The following is a 21498-nucleotide window of genomic DNA, read 5'->3' on the forward strand; positions in this document are numbered from 1 at the left end:
ACGTCCTTTCCCAGGGCCTTGTCTCTGGAGATCATGTCCTCCCCCTTCCAAACATGACGTCCTTTCCCAGGGCCTTGTCTCTGGAGATCATGTCCAAAGTCCTCTGCTCTGAGAAGCTCCAGATCCAGATGAAGTTTGAGGCCCACCGCACACACGCCACATCTGCCGATGGTGAAAGGAGCAAGTGCCTTCACCCCGAGCTGACAGAGACAGGAAGCCTCTCCTGGGTGCTAGCAGCCCAAATTCAAACAGCTAGCCACCCAAGCACGGAGGGAATGAATCTCTGTGTGTTAAAGCCACGCGGCTGTGGTGCTTCTGTTCCAGCGGCACAACCCAGCTAACCAAGTCGGCAGGTGGTCTCCCTCATAGCTCCCCGCCCCCCTCACCCGGCACTGTCCTGCAGGGCTTCCATCTTTGATAGAACTGGATCCAAGTTCAGTGGACCTTACAGTGAGCAGGCAAGCCGTGCCTAGAGCGATTCAAGTCTTCAGAGCAGGTACTTGCTGTGACTTTTTGGTGCATTTGTGCATGGTTACTCCATGGTGCCAAGCATGGTCTCACACATTGCACACATTGTATTTCCTGATGGACCAAATGACTCCCATTGGTCTTGGTTAAAAATCTCTTTGTCCTTAGTGTTGAAATGAGGACCTGGTCCTAATTTGGGGACAGAAGCCTGTTTCCATTAAGTGACTTTGTTTTCATAGGCCGATTTCTCCCTGGCTTTGGGCTGGGCCAGTGTGTACGGTTTATATTCTTTATACGGAGACAGGTTAACTGCTTGATCAGAGGTACAAGTCACATCATCCAAAAGAAAGACTAGAATAATGTTAAAGTCACCAAGTAGACAGTTGTGTTCATTATACCGCCATGATTTCCAAGGGACTGAAGCTTGTAAGGAAAAGGCTCAGATGTGGAGGAAGCCTATGGATTCAAAGCAGCGGTGTGTGTTTGCCATGTGAATGTATGTATCTGTGCATGTGTGTGTCATTGTACCGATAAGAACGACTACAACGTTGGCTATTGGCATTGTTAAAGTGTCTGGGATTTGCCAAGAGGGACACTCAGGTCTTTATAAATATCACCACCATGGTGGTGACTCTGATGTGTAGGGACACCACGAGTGTCAGAGTCACGGCATAAGGCTTTCAATGACCGATCTTGCAGTAGTCTGCAGGTGTTTTTGTTCAAGTCTCCTCTCAGGAAACTCAAATTTTGACCTTTCTGTTAGCAGCCAACTACAGTAAGCATTTGTATGACTCCGTATAAACATTCGTCTTATTCTCTCTATTAACTGGGTGTTATATATTGAATCTTATCTCCCTGAAATGCGTGCTTTAAGTTCTAACCCTTTACTTAGGGTTATCATCCCATTTGGGAATGGCTTGTCTTTGTTATGCTAATGAGACAGCATAGCATAGGATGTGCCTCAAATCAATTGCTTTTGAGGTAGAAAAGAGATTAAACCGGCCAGGGCGAGAAGCAAAGATGGGCGAAGATGGATGCCAAGCTCCCTGGAGCTCTGCAAGGGATTAGGGAACCAAAGGCCTTCTGCTGGAGCTGGCAAAGAGAGGACACCCCCCTAGCGCTGGTGCCCCTTACTCCAGAGCTCTTGCCTCTCAAACTGCGAGAAAACCAGTTTCTGTTTGTTAAAGGCTTTCATTTGTGTGTTTTCGGTCATAGGAGCACAGCACAGCTGAGTCTGTGTATGTGAGAAAAAGCCATGGGGTTGGGGAGCTTGCCCATGATCACACAGGAAAGAAAGGGTGCGAGTGCTAACGCGAGGTGCACGCTAGGCCCTGGACAATTCTGCCCCGTGGCACTTTCAGGACTCTTCCTGAGCCCACAGGAGTTTCTCCCGTAGGCTGGGGGAGCTGTAGTCACAGTGGCGGGCTCTCGTTCACCAGAACTCAAACGCTGCGGCTAGATGCGTGGCTGGCGGCCAGGGAGCTCTGACCAAGAATGGACTTGACCCCCAAGGTCAAGATGCACCTGAAGCTGGCGGAGTGTGTGTGCAGCTGCCTTCTGAGTGTCCTTGGCAGTGACCTGTGACTGGCCCGTGCCCTCCCAGTGCTGGGATTTGGTTTATGTTTCCCTCAAAATATCCAGGGCGAGTGCAATGCTGACAGGTCAGTCTCGGTCACTGGGAGGGCCGGAGGGACAACAGTCCGGAATAAGAACGTCCAAGCACACATGGGGATGGCAGAGGGCTCGCAGCACCCTGTGCCCGGGGGCCGCCCAAGCACCCAGGGGACTGACCACCTCCCTGGGCCCGGGAGGCGGGGACCAGCCAGCCCCAGTCCTGAGGGAAGCAGCATCTCTGGCTGCTTTTATAGAAGCTTGAAGACCGCAGACAAATAGCAGCAGCAGCAAACCCCGAACACCTGCCAGGTGGGGCCTCCAGCCCCCCTTTGCCAGAATCCTTTCTGATGGCCCGTTTTGTGGACGTTCGTGGACTAGATGCCCTGGCAGGGTGGGTCCAGCAAACTCTGCCCGCCCTCCCACTAGCTTTCCTTTTCCACTCCTCTGGGCCTGAAGCTAAGCAGCTCTCTACCCTTGACACCCCCCCCCCCCAACACTTAAAAACCAAAAAACGTTCACGCAGCCCATCTGTGGATTGGCATCTCCCCGAGCTACAAACAGAGACCTGCTGAAGGAATGGAGACTATGTGCCGGGGTCCTTCCTCGTGTCCCGTACGTTCCTTTGGCCGACATCACATCATCAGAGAGGTCCATCTTTGACCACCCCACGTAATGTGATAAAACTAGCCCCCTGAGGCAAAAGACACTTTTAGAGGTATAAATATAGGCATGCACATATATAAATATATTAATATAGAATGATAGGGATATAGGTCTATGTACACATATTAATATGTTAAGTATCAAGGTAGCAGATGGATATTGGATCCCTACTCCAGTCCTCCCTCAACACAAGAAGACTTTGTTCTAATAACCTGGCCTTCCATGGTGCTCACCTTCCTGACAAAATGGGTGCATGAACACATGTGATGAAGAGAGCTGATGGTGCCCGGCTATTACAAGATAGAGCATCTGGGGTCTTAAAGGCTTGAAGGTAAACAAGTGGCCATCTGGCTGGGAAGCAACCAAGCCCACATGGAAGCAGCACACCAGGCTGTGTGATCACAAGGTATTGACTGGATCAGGTATCAGGCATTGGAAGACCCCAAACAAGCAACCCTATCAATTTGAATGAGAAGGGTCAGAGTACAGACCCAAAGCCCATCTGTAGACAACTGGACATCCCCTCACAGAAGGGTCACAAGGGAGGGACAAGCCAGCAAGGGTGCAGGGTGCATTATAGCACTGATGAAACCCACAACATTCCTCTAATTTTTTAATGCTCCCCGCCCCCCCACTATCATGACCGCAGCACTACCTTAAAAATCCAACTAGACTGGAGCAGATAGGAGCTCCCAGCAAACGGAACCCAGGACGGATAAACTCAGGAACAGGAATGGGAATAGCAATATCATGAGGGTGGGGGAGGTGGGGGAGAAGGAGGAGAAAGGAGGAGCCAGTCACAATGATTGAAGTACAATCCCCCACCCCCACCCCCAAGGGGATAAACAACTGAAACGTGGGTGAAGAGAGACAGTGGACAGTGTAAGACGTGAAAATAACAATAATTTATAATCATGTATAATTATAATTTATAATATTACAAGTATTCATGAGGGTGGAGGATGGGGGAGGGAGGGAAAAAAGCAGAATGGATACAAAGGGCTCGAGTAGAAAGAAATTATTTTGAAAATGATGGCAACATATGTACCAATGTGCTTGGTATAATTGATCTGTGGATTGTTATAAGAACTGTAAGAGCCCCCAGTAAAAGATTTCTTAAAAAAACAAAACAAAAAAATAACTAGCCCCCTGGTCAACTTTAACTGGTTCTGTTTTTCCTTGTTCACGTATCATCTTCATTTAATGAGTGTGCGTTGTTAACTGTTAATCGTGTGTAGTGCTCGTTGCATTTCTGTCCCCATAGAATGCAAAGTCCACAAGGCAGGAGCTGTGTCTAGTGTATTTGTGGAGGTCTCCACGGTCCACGTCTGGTACACAGCACACTGAACTACACTGACGGCGTGTAGGAAGTAATGGGTGCTCAGGCAACACCTGCTGACGAGAGGGCTTCAGAAGGGAGTGTTCCCCACAGCAGCCCCTCCTCTGCCTAAACCTGAGAGGGTTGGTTCCTGATGGCTTTGGATTGGCTAGAACTGGTAGCCTTGGAGGCAGCAGTGCTGGAAGATGGTGTATGGCCTAGCACTGGAGCTGTCCAAGGAACAGGAAGGCGGGGTATCAATTTAAGCTCCAGGGGCTCGGTTGGTCTCTGGGTCCTTCAGGCTTCTGTTTGTGGCTCCAAGCCTTTGGCTGCACCGCGTGACGGCTTCCACGTGGAGAGCGGAGATGGCGTCCTATGCCCACAGTGGTGAAGTGGACGTGGTGATGGGTCCAGAACCTTGAGGAATTGCTCATAAAGAATAGACATCCCTTTAAGTTTTACTCTCTTGATTTCAGGTAGCAGAATACTCAATCAGACCAGTTTACAGGCCAAGCGAAGTTTGCTTGTTTCCCTGATAATCCCAGGAATAGCTGACTTGACGTATCCAGGGGTTAAATGATCGCACTCACTGCCGACTCGAAAATCACTGCTGTCAAGCCGATGCCACTCAGAACACCCTACAGGACAGGGCAGAACTGCCTGTGGGTTTCTGGGACGGCAAACTCTTTCCTGCAGTAGAGGCCCTCGTCGTCCTGCCACAGAGAGACGGCGTTTCAAACTGCTGACCTTGTAGTTAGCGGTCCAGTGCGTAACCCACGCTACCACCAGGGCTCCTGGCTTAGTTGTCGTGTCCCTTTGAGTGTCCACTAGGATGCTCTGAAGGAGCCCTGGTGGGGTGGTGCGGTGTGGTAGCATTGGGCTGCTAACAGCAAGGTGGGGCTCACAAGCACCAGCTGCTCTGTGGGAGGTAGAGGAAGCTGTCTGCGCTGCAGGGACACTCGGTCCTGCAAGCTGATGGAGGGCCCCAGGGAGGGAGAAAGAACGAGGTGACTGTGAGCGAGCGACGATAAAGCGTTCAGAATGAGCGTCAGATGCACCACCAGCTCATCAAAGACGCAGGCATATCGACGCTGGCTGGCGTGACTGAAACCGTCCTGAAGCAGGCTCTACGGCAGGGGAACGGAGTAAGGCCGTCGGTGAAGGTCTTGATGCCAAGATCCACGGACGGAGCCGGCCGCTGACTGCCAGCGTGTCAGTCAGGAGCCAAGTAGATCCCGGAGAAAACGGAGATACTGTCCCCGGAAGAGGGAGTGGGTGCGCGGGCTGGAAGAGGTCGAATGACCTGTGGTGCTGTATAAGGGAGCCCATGTGGGGCAGGGTGCGTAGGGGTGATTTCGCCTCAAAGGCGAACTGCCCTTGCTTGCTAGTGGCTTTCTGGAATGCCATGTTGAGAAATAGTTTGAGACCAAACCAACCCAAGGAAAAACAAACCAGCAGTGTCATACTGATTAGTGATGTCTGCTGTGTGCTCAGCAAGTAGCTGGTGCCAGGTATCCACTCTCCCTTATGTAGGCCTTCCTCCGTGCAAATCGCTCCAAGTGAAGACACGTGGGCGCGAAGCCTGCGCCGGGACAACTTGCTGCCGTGCTTAACGTTCTTGCTGCTTGTTGTTCCTGTGCCGGCCCCGACAAGGAGTGGGGGCTACCGTGAACGAGGACACTCATCGCCATAAATGTCCATCTGGGATGCTATCTAACCTTGCCTTTGTCCCTTGGCAGCAGCACGAAAACCATCAAGATGTGGTCCTGTCTGGACTTGCCAACTGGCACTTGGTCAGCAGTGGGCTTACTCGCTTCTTTCTCCGTTTGCACCAGTTCCTCCACCTAGAAATACTTCTAAATTTGGGAGCGTTCGTTGGGTTGCCGAAGCAGAACTATTCTTCTCAAAGGCACTACTTCCAAGGATCTGCTTCTCATCAGAGCTGTCATTTGGGACCTGAGCAATAAGGCTGGAGGTTTGCAGACATTACATATCTCACTTAACGCTGTCAAAAAATTACTATTGCTAATAGCATCCCTCGTCTACAAACCAGGAAACTGAGACTCAGGGAAGTTAGGTCTTTTCTAAACACCACACAGATAACAAATGGTAGGGCTGCGATTCAGAGTCCTATCTGCTCATCCTGGGGGCTAGGCGACTGATCCCCAGGCAATTCTATTCTGCCAGGAGCTCCTGGGAATAATGGTGATGTGATTTGGCTATATATTTATGATCTCAAAGAACTTCATGGAAGGAGGAAGAGAAACGTCACTGTGAAGTTCTTACAGTCTTTATTTGTTACCTCTGTTTTCCTGGGAATGTCAAGTTACAGAGCGCAGGGAGAAACCATAGGCACACACACTGTGTGCTATAGCACTGGGTAATAACTTTGCCCATAACTCTACAGAAAGTCAAGGCACTTAAAATTATGAATTGATCATTAATAAACTACAGGCAGCTAAGAGTCTAATCATACCTGAATGTCTCTTAAGGGGGTGGGGCCCCCAATCCTGCTTGTACTAGGACCTGTTCAGCATGGAGAGCTACCGAGTGAGGATCACTGAGACTGGAATTAACCAAGGGAGATGGACCATTTTCCTTTGTCACCATGTCTGGAAAACGTCCCAGACATCCCAGGAAAACCCACTTTGTCATGTGCTCTTTGCAGGGGTACTCTCTGTTGTCCACATTGGTCACCATATTTATGGGCTCATTTGGAAACAGGTGGGTTTCACAGATGAGGCAGTCTATTGGAAAGATTTTCTCCTGGGGTTTCTCAGGTAGGTGTCGCATATTACAGAATTAGTGAAGCTTCTGCAAAGAAATAAGTGGACGTTCAAGGTGTTAGAGGTCTGGTTATTTCCGGTTGGTTTTTCTCGTCTCTCCCGTAGCTTCCTGTCCGAGCACAGCATCCATGCGTGTGCTGGAGGCCCCTCAGCTCACAGCCACCACTCAGCACCAACCAGGAGTACGCAACCAAGTGCGTCTGCCATCATAGGTTTTAGGAATTTGGGGGTGACATTGAAATGTTGTGAGTGTTGCATTTCAGAACGGAAGAATGCAGAAGCGGTGTAAAAAGGAGCTTCTCCAGTTCCCTCCCTGAGCAGGAATGCCTGGCAAAGTCAAGTTTGAAATTTTGAAAGGGTTTCCTGTAAGTGCTTCAGAGCAGAGGCAAAGCTCATTCTCCTGCATGTAGCCAGGCGTTCTGAGCAGTGATAACGCTTTCTTTTCCTGGTGAGGCCGACAGTTTGTGTTCCACTGATGACTTAATAAGGGCTAAGGCCACCTGACAATAGAGCTTCCGAGGAAGTGGGGATTATGGGTCTAGGTACTGATTGATCAATTTTCACTTACTCTTTAGGATAGAAGACCTAGTGGCAGAGTGGGTTGCTAAGGTCAGCAGTTTGAAACTAGCCACTCTGTGGAAGAAAAATGAAGCTTTCTACCCTGTAAAGATTCACTCTCAGAAAACCACGGGGGCAGTTCTGTTCTGCCCCGCAGGGTCACTGTGAGTTGGCACTGGCTCAATGGCAGTGAGATTCTTGAAGCTGGGGCACAATGGTTAGGGAGGAGTCAAGGAAGAGTCCTTGATGGGAGCCCTGTCCCCTCCTTCTGCGGATCTACTGCATAGAGTGGAATAAAGCTGGGTGTGAGTCTCAGTGATAAAAATGCAAGTCAAATTGGAGAATTAGAATAGAACATTGTAAAAATAACAGAAGTTCAAGGGTAAATTGTTTCTGGTAAAGCTGGATCCTGGCGCTCCCGCAGAATCGTGGCCGGTCAGTTTGTCCCAGCCCTGGTTGGTGTCGTCCCCATTCCCAAGCAGGTTCTCCTCCGTGTCATCGTCTTTCTCATGGAGACGGCCCCCGTGGGAGCAAAGTGGCCCCTAGCAGCCCTTGGCCTCCTCCAACCCACTCAGCAGCCCCCAGAGAAAGATGAGTGCTCTTTCCCACTCGTTCCCCTCACGGTCCTGCGTGTTCATTGTTGTTGGCCTGGCTCGGGTCTTATTTCTACCCACAGAAATGAGAGACGAGTCCGTCTGATTCAATCGCCATGAGAAGCGTAGGGGAGGAGTGATTTTCTAAAGGGCGTTTGGGCGCTCTGTGTGGAAGAGCAAAGGAGGGACAAGTAAGAGCGTCACTGTGGAAAATCACGTACACTGATGATTGGCATCTTAGAACAGCAAGAAGCGTTGAGAAGTCTTTTCACTTTATTCTTTCACTTATGCACTTCCCCCACATCGATTCCCTCAACAACGCCGTGGAATGCCTACCAAGAAGCATATGCTAGAAATCAACTTTTTAAAAGCAGAAAATTATATAAACAGGAATAAATTAAAAATGGGTCAGCAGGGGAAACAACTGAGAAGATGTTAAAATTGAACCAAACTATATCCGCATGAGTCCACTTTGTGGTGCACTCTTTCTGAGGGCAAGGCTATTCACACCCCTGGTCAAGGGCTGGGGGATTACGTGGAGGCTTCCGCCCCATGAGGGCTCTGCCGATGGATTTGGGGCCTTCACTGCCATCCATCGTCTTCTGCGAAGCACTTAAGCTCTACTACAATTCCCTCCTTTGATTTTGGATGTTATTATTTGCAGTCCTCGGATGACACAGGCTTAGCTGGCACTCTACTTGGATGGCTGTTTGTTTTAAGACAAATCTTCCAGCTCCAGATGGTATTCTTTCTGATAGACTTGCACCATCTGCTTTCTTCACCACGCTTTGCTATAGCAACCATCAGCAAACCCTTGGACACCATTCTGACCCTTGTGAATGGGCTCCCTCATCCAGTTGCTGCGTCTTTGTCTTTGCCTTGTCTTCATTCTGTTTAAGACTTAATGTTCTCCTTAAATTATATTTTGGGGTCTCTGTGTACCCTAAAACAGTAGTGATCACTCATGTGGGGTCTGAAGGCTGGTTAGCAAACACTCACAGGGGCCAGAGTGTGAGTGAAAGAATGGGTGGAAGAAAAGCTTTTCCAGGACAGGAAACAGGACATGTAAACGCTTAGAATCTAGGGAATAACAGTAGATATTTGGGGAACTGAAAACACTGTGTTCTGCTCGAAGACGTACTTGTCCTTGGAGCTGGGTCAGCAGTAGAGGAGACAGTGGGATAAAGACCGAGGGGACTGGCTCAGCTCCTTGCACTATTCCGACGTCTTGCTGTATTTTGAACTGAGAAGTCACTCTGCTATTGCAGAGCTAGATAGTGTAGCCTTGATCTAAACAAACACCGCAAACTCATTGACCTAGACTTGCTTCTGGCTCACAGCAAGCCTGTAGGGCAGAATAGGACCGCCCCCAGAGAAAGCCCAAGATGTGACCCTTTTAGGAGCTGACCCCCCTTCAGAGAGGCTACTGCCTTCTGACCTCCTGGCGACTGCTGAGTACTTTAACCAGTGCACCACCAGTGCTCCATTCAGACAGCTCACAGTCCCATATCTCCAGCTGCATCATAGTGATCACGCATTTCATTACATGAAAATATTCTTAGGAAGAGAATTGAAAATATTCTTGTATATGGAATATTAATCACCCCCATGTTAAAATTATTCCACCAAAAAAAAGCAGTTTATTCATTGAAAAGAAACAGGAAAGAAACATGCTACGAAACTTGTTAGAAAGAAATGTGTTACTTACGGTATGTCAGTAAGTGACAGGATTCTGCTCATTTAAAATTTTTCTTGGCGCCTGTTTTCTGCTCTCATGCATTAAAGAGTGGAAAAACCCAACTTGTGAGGGCCATCACGTGTTCATTCCCTCTGGAGGGAGGCAGCAGTCTCCTCTACTGCTGACCTAACGGAGGACGATGAGCACAGAGGCTCTTGGCACCGGGAATTTGCCTTCTGGCCTCTGGGAGAACACCAGTGATTTGCCAATGTCCTATGATGGAGTCAGGAGTTCTTAAGAACTGACAAGAGCACAGGGGAAGCTTGGAGAGGGGAGTTTCCCTTCCTTATATCATTAATAATAAACCCAGCAAAACATATTCCAGTGCCAGTTCCTACCTGTGCAACGCGGTGACATTCACCACTGTCTCCAGGTTGCACAACTTTCTGTCTCACTTTCTGAGGTGTTCTTCCCCTGCTACGGAGACCCAGGCTCTGCCGGTTCCTGGCTAGTCTGCTGCGTCCCTGTTGGCAATCTCATCCCATATGGAATCTTAAAAGAGCCTAATAGGCAGATCTATCTTACTAGTTAATCATTGCTTTTTTTTTTTTTTTTGCCATTTCTACAACCTTCATGTGCACAATTCAGCAGCATTAGGTTTGTTATGTTGGTTAAGTATCAGCCCCCTTCTCCTTCTTCTTCCTGCCCGCCTGCCCGCCCCTGTGAACAGCCAATAAACTTGACTTTCAACAAATGAGTCTGTTAGATTAGCAGGCAAGACACCGGCATCATAATCGGGCAGTGACAAGATTGGTGCCAGTCTCACAGCTAGGACTGCGGTCTCCGTGTTGGCTTCAGCGCAGTGATGTGATGAGCTGGCTCTTTCTCACTGATTTCTCCCGTTTCTTGCTGGCCAGTGGGACACTTGATGACAGTGGCCAGCGGGACAGTGATGAAGTGGGAGGCAGTGGAGTCCACAAGCAGGACCAAAGGCACAAACCCATTGCCACCAAGTTGATTGCAAGTTATAGTGCCCTAGGAAGCTTCATGAGGCGGCCATGAGGATGCCACAGGCAATTTATAAACACAAACCAAAATTTAGAAAGTAAATTTAGTAAAAAGGAATATAACACAATATCCAAATATTAAATTAAGTATTAAATTACTATTGAGGACTGGAAAAAAAAAAAGGCCCAGACAAATAAAAGCATAAAGTGAGAGTATAATTTTAAGCCATGGTTAAAATTTGAACATTACAATTGGTTAAGTATTATCTCTAGGGTAAATTTTGCCATGGGACCAACCACTCCTTAGACCCCAGTAGAATCACCCCTGGTAGAACAGCCCCATGTGCGCCTGGAGCTCAGGAGACGTGGGGGTAGAGCTGACCAGGGGCATCCATCGGAGCACGAGAGTGGGAGGAGAGATTTAATCAACAGCACGAGCTTGGGGAAGAGGGAAACTGTGTACTTTAGCAAATGAATGAAAAAGGAAGTTTTGCTGTCATGTTCACATGCGTTTTTGGTTTTTGTTTTAATCCTCTCAAGAGCCCCTAGATGTTTTTATCATTGGCGTGGGACGCTGAATAGCCCTTTCGTTGAGGGAGGGATTCACAAAAAATGGGTTGCATTTTCCCGGCTCTGTCTGCTCATCTTGTCAGGGCCGGCCGGAGCGATCGCTGATAAAAGTGCATGTCAGCAGAGTGCTCTCGCAGCCCTGGGACGCTACCAGTGGCTGAGTGAGGGGTGGCGTTTATAGATGATCTAGCTGTAGTCGCATCAGAAAGGGACAGGTGGTTGCTCCCAAAAGGAAACCTCTGAAATTGGGTCCTGGACAACATTTGGTGGATGAGATTGTTTCCTTTCAATGTCTTTGAATTGTCACGAGAAGTACAAATGTATGACACTGGAATGTAAAAAGAAAGAAAGAAAGAAAAGGGGAACAAAAACCAAACCCAAGACTCAAAGGCATGGCCTCCTGGCGGTTGGCTAGCTCTTCCTTTGTAGCCAATGCAGTATTTGCAGGGTGATTGATTGCAATGGTATCATCTATTATCATAATAGAAGATGTGTTACTGATACCCTCAGAGCTATTTTTATCTTTTTCTGCCCTTATTTTTCATCTGTATCAGTGTGGTTTATGTAAACCTGACACATTTGTGTATGTGAAACAGATGCAGGGCAAAGCACCGTTGTGTCTGTTCGGGCCATATTTTTTTAATCATAGACATGATTTATGAAAATGTTCTGCATGTATGGATTTTTTTCTCAAACAAAACACTCAGTAATTATAAATCTAACATTCAATTCATTTACACACACACACACACACACACACACACACACACACACACAGAGTTAGAAGTGTTTAAGTTGGTTTGTTCAATCTGTCCTCATTAGGTGTTGTCAGAAAAACAGCCTGTGTCCTTTCTATAGATGTAAATGAACTCATTACTGAAATGCATAATATGGAAATGGTCTTTTTCACCAATGGGATCACACTCCCTAAAATGCTCTCCTTGCCAGAGCCCTGGGTGCCACTCTCCTACAACCGCAGAGTAGACTGAAAAGTGACAAAAAATGAGTATCTTTGCCCTCCTCCACACCCAAGGGAGTAGCTCTCATAAAATAAGTGTTATGGGAGGAATTATTGAATCCAAGTGTTCCCTCTTACTGCTAACAGTCCCATCCCCCACCCAAAGCTAGTCTTCTTCTTCGCCCTCGTGCGCACTCCATCTTCAAGAGTTGGGCACATTTTATCCCTTGAGTATTCCTCGAATCTACATACTTATCTCTATCTCCCTGCGAACATCTTGAAGCAGACTGTTACCCCCCCTGCCTTTGAATCCATGCTGATTCATAGAGACCAGCCCTGGTTGTCCGAGGCTGCAACTGTTTACGGGAGTAGAAAGCCCAGTCTTTCTCCCTCGGAGCTGCTAGTGGTTTTGAACTGCTGACCATGTGGATCACAGCCCAACATAACCACAGCACCACCAGGGCTCCATTGGATATATACTAGCCTCCAGTTTATCAGTTAAAATCAACTGTTGTCCTCTGTGACTCTTTCCTCTGCTACAGCCAGGAGAACAAGTTTAAGGAGCAAGTAGAGGGAGTAGTTACCAGAACCTGGCAAGCACTATGGCGACGACGGAGACCTGCAGTGGAAGGAATGATCACATAGGTTTAGAACCTCTCTCTCTTCTCTCCTTCTAATACCTTGCTGGCTTCTTGACTGGACTCAACTCCAATGCTGGTGCTTCGAAAGCCTCGTTAGTACATTTTGTAGAGCCAGCCTCCTGAAGAGTCTTGTGAATCTCATCAGAGAGTGCATCTGCAGGACGAGACAGGAGTGAGGGGTTGCGTACAGAGAATATCTCACATGCAGACGCCCTGCTGAAAAAGCTTTCCAATAGTACCCCATCCCAACCGACTTCAAAGGGGTGTCTTGTCTCAAGGAGTGAGCAGTCAATGGGGGGGAATTACAGAATACACGGACTTCCGTTTTTTCCCTTCCCGAGCTACACCACACTAAGAAGCTAATGACTAACTAAATGCTGCCAAGACCTGCTTTTATGAGAAGATTTTCTGAGATTAGCACATTGTTCGAATGGATGTTGTTAATGTTATGTAAAGAGCTTGCAGGTGGTCTCCACAGTGCTGGTTCCTTAGCTCCTTTCCCACCGTCGGCCCCGTGCGCCTGTCTGTAGGCCCAAGGCCGAGCCTCTTGTGGTCAGCTTCTTGCAAAGCTGGGTCCACCAGGGTGATCGTTGGCTCTGGCTGACTTCTTACCCTTCCAAAGAGGTAGGTGTCTGCCCCGCTGGTTCTGAATCGGAGGACCATTAGCATGCAACCACGGATGGCATTGACAGCATGCCGTTACAGCAGCTGTGATCCGGAGCGACCCTTCAAGTTTGCCAGCCGGGGCTCTAGGGAGGCCGAAACGCCTTTATCTTGGCTGCCGCCTTTCCTGTTTTCTCCTTTCCTCTGCCCTCATGTTTTCCTTCTTCTCAATGTTCTTCTTCATCATCCTCTGGATGGTTTCCTCTTTTAGTAAGAATAACTTCTTTTCCATTTCAAATTAATTGTTGTACGTGTTGAGACGTTCAAAAGGATCCCCTTGGAATGACAGACTCTTCAGATGCCCAATTTGTTCCCAGGTGCTTTTCCGTCCTCTTCGCAGGAGGCCGTGAGAGATGTTTTTTGGTGTGTGTGTGTGTGTGTGTGTGTGTGTGTGTATGACTCATTTAGCAAAGAGCTCAATAGTGTTTGATGCCTTCTGTCTTGGGCTCACCGCTGGCCCTAGGCAGAAACATTGGATTTTAATATCACATGACGCTTACAAAAATTCTACTCAATTATCGATACAGGATGGGCCAAGGAGGTAACTAAAGGTGGGTTTTGAGGTCCCTTTGGAGCAGTGGGGTTTCGGTGGTAGGATTTCTTGCTTTCCATGTGGGAGACCAGAGTTCACGTCCCAGCCAGTGCGCCCATGTGACGCCGCCGACTCCCGCCTGTCATTTGGGATGGAGAGGACGTTAGCTGGGTTTCCCTGGGGCCTTCAAAGTAAGGCAGGGTGGAAAGAAAGGCACTGTGGCAATCTAACACTGAACACTGGGCCAGCAAAGCCTTGTAGATAGGTCAGTGTGTGGCCTGCCGTCACCCCGGGGCGGCAGTGTGCGGAGGCTGCAGGACCAGAGAGTCCTGGCTTCCCTTGTGTTTGGGGTCCTCATGACTTGCAAGCCTCCTTGATAGCCGCTAACAGCAAAACTGTCTTTTAACTAGAGGGCATACAAGGATTACAATGGAAAAATGCAGGAGGTGGGACATAGAAAAGGTCCTCTGGGGAGAGTGATATAAAAATGCTGTGATTCCCACGTCACCGAGAGCCACTGTGCCCGTCGTGGTGGAGGTGCTTCGGGAGAGCCCACAGGGCAGAGCTCGCCCTGCAGACTCGGCGTCATTCTCCTAGAGATGGGATGTGGACGGAGGCCTGGAAAAGTCTAGCTGCAGGTGGCTGTGGCAGGCTGCTGCTCTGATTGGCACGAGGGCGAGGTGACTATTCTGGGCACAGCCCACACCAGCAGGCTTGTTTCTTTTGGACAGGAGGTCGGCATGCAGGGAGAAGCCAGCCTGGAGGGATGCTGTGGCTCCAACAGAGAGATTCTGCAAGGGGCGAACCCTGTCGGACCCAGGGGAGAGTTGTGGGCAGCCAGCAAGAGACAGGACCCCCGTGGAGGAAGGGAGAGGAGACATGCCCAGGCAAAGAGGGATTGCCCAAGTAGCCAGGTTCTCAACCTCAGCCCCGACCGGAGAAAGCCGACATCAGCTTTCATTAATGCCAGTCCAGAAGGATGTTCCCTGCCTGCTCCCTCTCTGCGAGGGAGCCTGGCGTGTGTGTGCCAGCTACGCCCTCAGCTGTGCACTAGAAGGTGAGCTGTTTGATTCCACTTAGCGGCTCCGTGGGAGAACGACTTGGTGGCGGGCTCCTGTGAAGGCCGCAGCCAAGAAAACTGCTGGGGCGGCCCCCTGTCTCAGGGGCTCATCTCTGTGGATAGGAACTAACTCGGCAGCACCCACGCCCACTTCTCTGTTCTCTCCCCTCGTGCCAGCCCGGTGGGCCATCCCTCTTGCTAAGCCGCAGGAAGTTGTTTGTGGGTGAAGCGGAAAGAAGGAGTGGCCCGAGCCCGGGCCGGGGGTGGCGCTTTGCTTTGGACAATTACGGGGAACTCTATATTATTTCTATATTATTTACCCAGATGAGACATTTCTCAAACTAAAAGGACAAGAGGGCAGTTGTGGTGCGAGGTCAGGAAATTGGTGGTTCTAGCTTCTAGACTTTTCCTGAGATGAAGAAGAAAAAACTGGCTTTGCCAAGCTCTCTTGAACAGCAAAAGACTAGTTGTCAGTCTGCGTCGAATTGAGCTGTGACGCTTTATGAGTAAACGGATTGTGTATAACGCACATATGCACTTAACCTGACACCATTATATATTATAAAAATTAAACATGGTACTTAAAGCTAGTCTTCTTTGATCTCCATCTCTCCGTCTGCTGTGACCGTGTACTGTGCGTTTCCATGAGGGGTTAAAACGATGCACAGTTGACGGTTTTCTGTTCGCTTTGAATCCTGATGGCAGCCCCCTGTCCTCCTCAGCGCCGAAGGGAACGCAGTGCTACCCTCGGCGAGGTGGGAGGCAGGCTTGTGGATGCTGAGGGTGCCGACTTGGGCCCTATGGCGGTGACATCAAGCACTCTTGCCTTAGGCTGCACTGCGATCATGAGGATGGATTTAGTCAGCACCCCTCCCCAAGGACGTGGAGATTTATCTTCTCTCCTTTCCTCCAGTGCTCCCCGCAGGTTGTCCACGTTGAGAGAAATCTTTGTTTGCATCCTTGGTATGCTCCCCTCTCTGCTGCCCCTGCATACCTTCCCTGTTAATGGAAGGGCTGGCATCACTGCACCTTAGTCATGCCCAATTCCTTTCAGTGGCCAGGTCAGCCAAGCCAACATTTACTCAGGCCGGAAGCCATTGGACAGAATCATTTACAACATCAACAGCAGCAGCCAATGAGGAGGCTTGTTTAGTTCAAGTTCGTTGCTTTTTGGGATGGGTGCCCGAGGCTTTTGGGATGGGTCCATGGCATTCCTTTGCAAGGGACAATGGCCACCTCTTCAGCAGCCTGGGAGTCCCAGGGATTCAAATGAGGCCTCCTGGTGTCATTTCACTTGGCACTTAGGGCTGGAAGCCAGCCCTGAACGTCTCTCAGGAGTTGGAGCCCTTACTTTGTTGCGTGGAGTGGGAAATTCCTCATTAAACAGAAACTCCACAGGGCTCTGCAGAAGAGAGGCTGTCAAGTTCACACTGGGAGAACTGGGAGGAGCTGGTTCAGGTTGTTACCTTCCTGTGCTTTTTTGCCTTTGAAGATTGAGTTCAGATTTCTAACTTCTTGAGCAATTGTCAGCTGGTCTTCAGGTCCAAGGTAAACTCACGGCTACCGAGTCCACTCACAGCAGGCCTGTCATTCAGACAGAACTGCCTTTGGGGTTCCCTGACTGTCAGTCTTTATGGGAGCAGAGAGCCTCATCTTTTCCCTTCAGAGCAGATGGTGATTTTGCACTGCTGACTTTGTGGATTAGTAGCCTCACTTGTAAGCCACTGTGCCTCTAGAGTCCCTGTAAAGTGTGACTTCTACATGAGACATTTTGAGAGAGAGGAGACTTTGAGTAGGTTTGGTAGCACAACTCTTCATGGACCGTGCAGGCCCCCCGTTGGCCGAGTTCATCCATCACTTCCACGTATCAATCTGCTTTTTGTTCTTTTTGAGTTTGGATTTCCCTTTCATGGGACAGTCTAGATCCTTCTATTGAAAGCTTTATGGCTGGGTGTTCTCCAGACATCAGGGTGCCCTTGCACCTCTCAGCAGAGCTTTGGATCAGACTGAGTTTGAACGCTGGACTTACCATTTACTGTAAGAACTTGGCCCAATTGTTATTTAGTTCTTCAAAAGAAGAAACTGAGTCATGTTGAGGAGCAGGGTCTCTCAAACCGAAGGTCTGGGTTGGAAGCCCAGAGCCCTGGTCTACCATGTAAGGAGGCAGAGTCTGGGAACGTGAGGCGGTTCTGCCTTGTCCTACAGGGTCGCTAAGTGTCGGCATTTACTCCATGGCAGTGAATTTGGTTTTTGGTTTTAGGCTTTGAATTAAGGGGGCCCCAGTGAAGTAGTGTGTCAAAAAGTAGGCTGCTTAGCCCATGGTCAACAGTGTGGAACCACCAGCTGCTCCACAGGAGAAAGACGAGGTTTCTGCTCTTATGAGGAGCCACGGTCTTGGAAATTCACAAGGGCAGTTCTGCCCTGCCCTCTAGGGGGACTGTGAGTTGGAATCGACTATATGGCGGGGAGATGCATTGAATGCGTCCCTCTGCCCCCACCCGAAACTTGCCTCACGTTCCCAGACTCTGCCTCCTTATGTGGTAGACCAGGGCTCTGGGCTTCCAACCCAGACATTCGGTTTGAGAGACCCTGCTCCTCAACATGACTCTCAGTTTCTTCTTTTGAAGAATTAATCAATCCTGGCCTCTCTCTCTGTGGTTCAGAGTCCTGGGGATGCAGTGGGTGAAGCTTGGGGCTTCCATCAGAAAGGTTGATGGTTCAAGCCCACCACTCTCGTAGTGGGAGAAAGACGAGGCCACCTGCTCGGAGCTGGGCTAGACTCAGGCCATCTTCACTATGTGTGGTGATAATCCCACTTGGGAATGGGTTCTTTGCTCTTTAGTGAACAGGATTCACGTAGGGTATACTTGGAGTCAGACTCACAAAAGAGATGAAGCAAGTGAGAGAAGCAGAGAAGGGGTGAGGTGGATGCCATGGCACACACAGAGGTCACCTGTGTGTCAGCTGACGAACAAGGACCTGCCCAGAGCCATGGGCCCAGGAGGGGCCCGTCCCGCAGAAGAATGTCATGGGTGTGTTAATAGGAGCGACCCTGGAGAATCAGTTCCTGGAGGGCATCAGGGACAGGTCATGAGGATGGCCCAGGGCCTCGAGATAGACCTCCTGCTTGGTAAAGTAGTGGGTCTACAAGAGACAGGAAGACCCTCGACGGACCGGGGGCCAGCGACTGAAATCTGTGCTGGAACCTAGCAATGACTGTCAGGGTGGTGCAGGACCAGGTGGTCATTATGGGCCAGAGCCAACCCAGTGGCACCCATCACCCACAGCGCAGAGCCAGTGGACAGAAAATCCCGCCCCTCCCCCCAGCCAGCACCTGGAAGACTCGTGGCCTCCCGAGCTCCTCCGAGGAAACAGAGGGCTGTGTGTTCAACCCCCTCCCTGTGGCGTTTCTGTTGCCGCAGCCCTGATCACCCAGTACCAGCTGAGTGACTTAGGAAAATTAATCCTAGAGTGATCATTTCTCCATCCACGCAAGAAGGATGAACATCGCATTTCCCTGTAGGGTTGCTAAGGGGATTGAGTAAGTAATAGATCTAAAGCAAGGCAATGCAAACTTCCCCCCCCCCCAAATCATTTTATTGGGGGCTGGTACAACTCTTATCACCATCCATCTATCCATCCATCCATCCATCCATCCATCCATCCATCCATCCATCCATTGTGTCAAGCACATTTGTACATTTGTTGCCGTCATCATTTTCAAAATATTTTCTTTCTGCTTGAGTCCTTGGTATCAGCTCCTCATTTCCCCCCCTCCCTCCGCATGAACCCTTGATAACTTATAAATTTATAAGTAAATAATTTATAAATTATTTTTTCATGTCTTACACTGACTGATGTCTCCCTTCACCCACTTCTCTGTTGTCCATCCCCTTGGGAAGGGGTTATAGGTATATCATTGCGATCGGCTCTCCCTTTCCCCCCCCCACCTTCCCCTTCCCCTCCTGCCATGGCTACTCTTATTATTGGTCCTGAGGGGTTTATCTGTCCTGGATTCCCTGCGTTTCTGCTCTTATCTGTACCTGTGTGCATGCTCTGGTCTAGCCAGATTTGTAAGGTAGAATTTGGGTCATGATAGTCAGGGGGGGGGGCGGCAATGGGGGTGGGGGGGGGGGGGGGAGAAGCATTAAAGAACTAGAGGAAAGTTGTATGTTTCATCGTTGCTACACTACACCCTGACTGGCTGCAAACTTTTTTTTTCTGCAAGATCAAATAGTAAATCATTTAGACCTGCCAAGCCATATGGTCTCTGTTATCACGGCTCAGTTTTGCTTTATTATTATTATTTTAGCACAAAAGCAGTCATAAACAATCTGTAGACACAGGTTCATGGCTGTATTGCAATAAAACTTTATTGATCTCAACAAGTAGCTTCCTGGATTTGGACCCTGCCTGCTCTGGAACATTTCAAAGAGCACCTGGCCTAGAATCATCAGTGCTGCGTAAATGTGCGATGCGATTGCTACCGCCGCACAGAATGCTGTGAGGGTTAAATAAGGGAGCTCATAAAGCAGCACCTGGCACCCAGTGCAAATCATCCAATAGATGGGTTCATGGTGTATTGGAGATAGTTCATGGCAGCTTTGTCACCTGAGGTAGACATCAGTATACAGGTTGGAGCTAACAGAGGTGAGGCAGGGCATGCTAGTACTGAATGAAGCGTGACCTTCCCTGGCACTGGGCAGGTAACCCCCCCCCCCCCAAGGCATTCTCATGTGGACAGGCAGCTGCTCCCGTGGTCAGGGGTACATTGAACCCATGACTGGAGGGCCTTGGGGTCGTAGCCACACCAGATCCAAACCAAACCAACTGTTCGTTCTGACCCTCTTGGGAGTCCAAAGCTGAAATCTTCAGGGGAGCAGGCAGCCTCCGTTTGTTTCCCTAGGAGCAGCTGGTGAGTTCAAACTGCTGACCTTGCAGTTAGCAGCCTAATGCCCAACCCACTCTGCCACCAGCGCTCCAGTAGCCACACAGTGACTCTCAGTGGAGCCCCTGCACCAGCAGCTTCCACAGCATAGAGGATTAGAACAAATTCTCAAGTTGCCTTGCCCTTCTGGAGTCTGACCCTCCAGGGGCGGGACCAGCACCCTGTGGGAAAAGGTGGGTCTGGGGGCCCTTCAGTGAGAGACCCACTGTGCATGCTCACGAGTGTCATTTGTCTCACCCTTGGCCTTGACCGGGTTGTGTTGGTGCCTCAATGAGGGCCCAGTGGGGTGGCCTGCCCTGACCACCCATCCCCCAACACAAAGCCCCAAGCGTAGGAGAGGCTAGAAACGTGTGTCAAAAGGGTGAGCTCATGAAAGCCAAGTGAGGGTGACCTGTGTCTCTTTGGTTCCCTGCAGTGACATCCGCAGAAAGTTCCTCCCGGCCCCATGGGCAGTCAGGATGTGTGGCAGCGCTGCAGAAGCCACCTGAAGGTGCCCAGTCAAGTTCTTGAGGGGCACAGGCACTCACTGAGGCAAACCTTCAGTTGGTTTGCGAGTCTGGAGATGAGCCTGACTGTCACGTGAATTAGCCAGAAAGTGCCAGGACTCTCACAGCCTACCCATCTTGCCAGCAGCGGGGGAGACAGTGCGCTCCCTTTGTTCTTGTGCTCGCTGAACTGGAGTTAGCAGGGGTGCTGGCAGGTGTTCTCACGAGGAGAATGTGGTCGAAGGGAGCTCTCCGTTGGCCGTGGTTCTCCCTGTGTGTCTGTCACACCAGCAGCCATCGGCCCTCCTCTTGCCCAGGGCTCACTGTTCATGCCCACGTCGCTTCAGCATGACCACCCCCCTCTAACAGCAGGATGACCCCTCCCCGTCAGAGGAACTGGGAAATATCTGTTGAAATTAAGGACATGCTGTTCCAAAGGAGTGAGAATGGGGCCTCCCTGGTGAACTAGGAATCCAGGATCCCTCAGGGAAACTCCAAGAGCAGCCCAGAGACACGGACAGAGAGAACGCTGGTCTTCCGGCATCTACAAACCAAGGCTTGGTCTGGGACAGGAAGCTGCTTCCGGGGGCGGGTGTGGGGGGCCTGGTGTTGCATCACACCCGGCTCTGCTCCTCATCCTGGATCCTGGATCCCACCCGGCCAGAGAGGGGGAAGCTGAGCCTTCCCCTGAGGGCACCCTCTGCCCCCACCCAAACACCTCCCATTTGGAAAAAGAGAACCCCCTCCCCAAAGGCCTCCCCTGACACCCATCAAGCCCCCCAAAGAGTGGGAACAGGAAGGGGCCGCTTGGACACCGACGTGTCAGTGGATTTCTCTTTAAGGAGCTGGATGAGTTAGGACGGCAGCAGATTCACACACACACACCACACACACACACACACACACACCACACACACGCACACGCACATGCACACACACACCACACACACACACAC

The sequence above is a fragment of the Echinops telfairi genome, unplaced genomic scaffold (assembly GCF_000313985.2).
Source record: "Echinops telfairi isolate 266 unplaced genomic scaffold, ASM31398v2 ScPeMD7_31;HRSCAF=116, whole genome shotgun sequence".
Taxonomy (NCBI): Eukaryota; Metazoa; Chordata; class Mammalia; order Afrosoricida; family Tenrecidae; genus Echinops; species Echinops telfairi.